The sequence below is a fragment of the Sturnira hondurensis genome, unplaced genomic scaffold (assembly GCF_014824575.4).
Source record: "Sturnira hondurensis isolate 20B ecotype Veracruz unplaced genomic scaffold, ASM1482457v3 Scaffold0006496, whole genome shotgun sequence".
Taxonomy (NCBI): Eukaryota; Metazoa; Chordata; class Mammalia; order Chiroptera; family Phyllostomidae; genus Sturnira; species Sturnira hondurensis.
In genome coordinates this window covers 14943558-14948680 of record NW_028079127.1, presented here as the reverse complement: position 1 = coordinate 14948680, position 5123 = coordinate 14943558, and the positions used below count along the sequence as shown (strand labels likewise).

The window sequence follows — 5123 nt, the reverse complement described above, 5'->3', positions numbered from 1 at the left end:
CAGGTTAAAGTTGCAACAAAATTCTGAAGTTGACAAAATTTATCCTTGGAACCTCTGTCCTCTGGCCTCCCCCCTTCTCCAGCTTGGGGAGCACAGTGGGGCAGGATCCGTGGAACAGGATCCGTGGAGCTGAATCCGTGGAATGGAATCCATGGAGCTGAACGGGGAGCCCAGAAATGGACCCACACAAGTGGAGTTGGCTGACGTTTGACAAAGGAGCTAAAGCAACTCTCGAAGGAAGAAGAGTCCTCTCAGCAAATGGTGGGAAGCGGCGAGACGAGAAGTGGACCCAGACACCCCTTCCAGCCCTCACTCCAGTTCACTCCGAATGGTCCTGGGCCTCAGGGCAGCACGCAGGAGGGTGCGACTCCTGGAAGGTGACGCACTGGAAAATCCAGGTGCTCTGAGCTTTGCTGATGACTTTAGACACAACACCAAAAGCACCATCCAAAAAACAACTGGTAAGTGGCACTTAACTAAATTTAACATCTTCTGCTCTGTGAGAAGGTACTGTCAGAAAATAAGACAAGCCACAGACTAGGCTAAAATATTTGCAGGATTTGATAAAGGATTAGAATTCAAAATCTTAAAACATTTTTTCTTAAATTTTTATTTATTCATTTGACAGAAAGGGAGGAAGGGGGGAGAGAGACAGATTCGGTTTTCCACCCATCTATGCGCTCATCAGTTTCTTCTTGCACATGCCCTGACCGAGGGTCAAGCCTGCAACCTTGGTGTATGGGGATGACGCTCTAACCCACGGGGCTACCTGGCCAGGGCAGGGAAAAAGATTCTTGGAACTCAATAATCAGAAAATTAACGATAAAAATTTAAAAAATCGCTCAAGGATCTGAACAGACACTGTGCCAAAGAAGAAATATGGAGGGCAAACGAGCATGAGAAGATGCTCCGTATGCTGTGTCGTCTGGGAATGCGAAGTAAAGCAGCAATGACATGCCGCTGCACACAGGCTGGGGTGGCCGAAGTGCCAGCCCTGACAACACCAAGTGCAGACGAGGAGGTGGAGCAGCGGAACGCCCACTTGTGGCTGGTGGGGACGCCACACGGTGCAGCCAGTGCCGACCATGCAAAAGTTCACGGCAGCTTCATTCCTGCCTGCTAAGGCTTGTAAGCCACCAGGATGCACGTTAGCAGGTGACAACTGGTCCATCCAGACAACAGAATATTGCACGGAAAAGACAGGAGCCGTGAAGCCATGAAAAGACTGGGAGGAACCTTGACCGCACATCACTAAGTGACAGAAGCCCGTCTGAAAAGGCTGCACACTGAGGGATTCCAACTCCGCGGCATTGTGGGAAAGGCAACAACGTGCAGACAGTAAACCACAGACGTTACTTAGTAACAGCCTTGACTCATCGGGTTTAACCGCATACTGTAGCCGAGCAAAACAGGAATAAGGGGCAACTGTGTCTGTGGGGGTGCGTGGGTGGGAACTTGACTCTGCGCTCCCTTTCACGGTGAGTCTGTAAAGGCTGTGATAAGTGAGCTCTCGGTACAAAGCCATGGCTTCCTGGGGCGTCTCCGCCACTGCCTCCTCCTCCAAGGGACCCGGAGGCCCAGGTCTCTGCAGGTTTGAAGCCTCCAGTCCAGGGTGAAGTCACCAAGCAGAACACCAAAGGCTACGGGGCCACTGAGGTCAACAGTTATGCCCGAGAGCCAGCAGGGTTCTGATCAAGTTGCTCACATTTCCAAGTCTGGTGCTAGTCGACTCACAGGAGATTTCCAAAGAGAGGGACCCCAAATGTCCGTGACCTTAGCCCAGAGCCCTCCTCGGGGAGTCACAGCAGAGCCACAGGGGAGGCCCGGGGTGAGGGGACTCACTAGGCTGAGGCCTCCTCTCTCACACCAAGGGCAGATCCCCCAGACAGGCCTGGGGGGCGGGGCCAGCATGCTCCTGGGGAGGCAGGGCGGGCTCCAGCTCTGGCCTGGGAAGCAGCTGGCTGGCTGCCCGACTGCAGCCTGGGGAGGAGCTGAGCTCCCAGCACAGCTGCCCAGCCTGGCAAAGCCCAGGGTGGGTGTTATGCTCCTTACACAGCCGCCGGCTCCAGCCTGACAGTGTTTCTCCCAAGAGGACCATCTGGAGAGGGAAGAATCCCAACAGGGGTCACGCTGAGAGGCACCCTCAGCGTGGTTGGGGTTGCAGCTGAAGGTCCCCAGCAATGCTGCATGGGGAGGGGAGGTGTGAGAACTCACAAAAGCAGCCCCCCCCCCCCCGTGCCTGTGCCTGTGCCTGTAAGTGGGGCTTTCTGACCCTACCTGGGCCCTGGAGGTGAAGCCGGCAGAGACCCCACGCCCAGCACTGTGCACGGCTCCTGGCCAGGTTCTAGCCTGATTCAGGGATGTGGGGTTCTGCCCAGTGGCAGTTGTGGTCAGTCAAGGTCAGGAGGGGTTGGAAGCCTCCAGGGAGATGGACATCGCTGACCACTGAGGCCAGGGCGGCGGGCAGTGTCTGTGTCCCCCAGCACAGAGCGGGAGGCCTCATCCCCGGGTGGCATTTCCATCTGTCTATGTCAGCAAACATTTGAGGACACTTTCGACGCCGGCACGCTGCTTCGTCTGCAGGATCATCTCCAGCGGCAGACCGAGGTGCCAGGAATTCCACAGCCTGGGGACCCGTGTGGTCTGGGTGGCCAGTCGTGGGCTCTGTGCACCGCACACCCCCGAGAGTGGGGCGGGAGCGCCATGGGGCAAGGATGCCAGGCGCTCTCGGGGACTGCAAACACACAGTAGGCCTGCCCCAAGTTTGCTTCAAGTCAGGGAGGGGGGACACGCTCCAAGGGACGTTCCCCAGACCACCTGCTGACACCCTCCCTCCCATAACCCCGTCCCCTGGCATAGCTGTGAGTGGGCAAAGGACTCAAAGCTGAGCATCCTCTCCAATACCCTAGGCTTCTCATGGGGAGGAGGGAGTCAAGTTCGTGTTGAAGTATGGTAGCCAGCCTCTTGTTTGTATAGTATAGATTTTGAATAGAGAGAGGAAGGGAGAAGGGGGAGAGAAACGCCGATCTGTTGTTCCACTCGCTGATGCACCACTGGCCGATTCCAGTGTGTGCCCCGACCGGGGAGCAAACCCACAAGCTTGGTGTTTGGGGACGACGCACTAACCCACTGAGCTGCCTGGCCAGGGCTGCCATCCAGCCTTTTAAAAACACAAAAAGAAGAACGGAGGCAGGTTTCTTCACAGGGAAAAAAAAAGTTGTGAATGCCCTTGTGGGGTGTGGCCATGTCCCCTCCCCCCAAGCAGACGTGGTCCCCCAAATTACCCATCTGGGGGGGCAGAGGGACCAGAAGGACCTCCCAGGGTCACGTGTACGCGAGACTTACCTTTGGAAAGTGCCACGTGCCAGCAATTCTTCCCGAGGTGACCTCACTGTCTTCCAACCAGGAGCCCAGGGCTTCTGCTCACCGAATCCGCAGGCGCCTGCCCTTCGGTTTGTGGGGACAGTGCCGGACGCGGCTCACGTCCAGCGTCAGGTGTGAGCCTCTCCACCCAGAGCTCAGTGCAGGTGTGTGAGCACCTGGAAACACGGGCTGCACAGGCGCCCCCTCCCGGCCACCTGGGAACATGCGGGTGCAGGTGCTGAGGGTGGGTGTGGTCAGAGAGGAGTGGGGACATGTGACCAGAGCCTGGGCAGGAACCTAGGCTTCCACAGCCCCCGGTACGACACAGTCAGGGCTGCCACACCCTACCAGGTCAGGGCCACACCAGCACCCCCAGCCCTATGGGAGCTGTCTCCCCTCAGCCCCGAGGACACAGCACCCCCTTCCAGGGGAGGCAGGGAAGCTGCTGGAAGAACAAGCATTTGCCCCAGGCAGCGTCAGCGGGACTTCTGGTTGTGCCCTCCGACCTGCGTGAGTGAAACGCCAGCTTCCGAAACCAAAGCTGACTTTGCTCTCGGACAGGTCGAGACCACCCTCCCGTTCTCAGGCCTCCGGGACCGCCTGGTCCCAGATTTCTCTGGCGCTCTGGGCACACTTTTTGTTCCTCGGAGTGCCTGTCCAGGGTCCCACGGGCACGTCCATGCCAGCCTGGATCTCTCCCTCCCCACTGTTCTTCCCGGTGCCACAAGCACCCACGCCCCATTGTCCGTACACTGCCACACTTGCTTCTCCCTGTCACGACCCGTCTGCTGGGCCCACAGCGAGGGGACCTTATGTCTCGTGATGTTAAGGGCAGGTGGCTAGCCAAGCTCTCCGAGGTGGGCGGTGGGGTGGGGCGGGGTCGTGAGGGCATTTACAAGTGGACGACTAGCCCAGGGGAGTTTGTTGGCTCGTCCACGGAGGAATAATGCGTAAAATAAATGTTTGTCTCATTGAATCCAGAGTCAACACGCTCCCAGGTCCCTGGCTGCATGGCTGGCATCCAGGTCTTTGTCCCAAACACTGTTCCCACCAGAGAGACAGACAGACAGGACAGATGGGGTAAGATCGGCAGACTGGGGGCAAAGGTGGTCGCAGAGAACACGGATGATGGAACGATGAGGTCAACTTTAGGGGCCGAATCGAAATACAGGTAGAGGGCTGTTCTTCGTACTCTTCATTCTAACTTTTGTATGAGTTTGAAATTATTTTGAAATGTGAAGTTAAAACCATAACAAAAAAAAGACCTGTTTTGATTTTCATTTCTGCTGCTGTTCCGTTTGACAGAAAACAACTAGCTCTTAAGCTACACGAATCCTCCGGATCTTTAAAGGGACCCGAGAGCCATCCGGGACCTGCCACCAGGCTCCATCTGCCCAGCGCACCCAGTTTCTCAGTGGCCCCAACAGAGCCCCACTGTCCTTGCAGGCCGCCCACTAGCCCCGACCCGGTTTCTTGCCACTTTCCTGGGCGCCTTCAGGTTGTTGTTTAACAAGGAAGCAGGATCAGGACCACGCCCACCGCGGCTCTCGCCCGCGGCCCGGGTCGGGGTGTCCAAGGGTTGGGGGTGCTCCCAGCGGCTGTCTCCCCAGCTTCCGCGGCGCGCTCGTTTGGTTCACCTGTGCGCCTCTCTCCTTGGCTCCTTGGGCTGCGGAGGCGGCGGCGGCAGCCGGGGGGGGGGGGGGGGCGGGGTCCTGGCCGCGGGGCGGAGCGCGGGCGCGGGCGGGCGGGGACCAGGCTTC

At 57.8% G+C, this 5123-nt stretch overlaps 1 long non-coding RNA gene across 1 annotated transcript; it reads right to left on the bottom strand.

Moving 5' to 3' along the window:
- Positions 1-586: 586 nt before the first annotated feature.
- LOC118989394 (uncharacterized) lies at positions 587-5002 on the bottom strand. The gene is made up of 2 exons (XR_005067006.1): positions 3346-5002; positions 587-2098 (listed from the first exon to the last, which is right to left on the bottom strand). It is a non-coding gene; the product is annotated as an uncharacterized LOC118989394 (long non-coding RNA).
- Between the last annotated feature and the right edge of the window lie 121 nt (positions 5003-5123).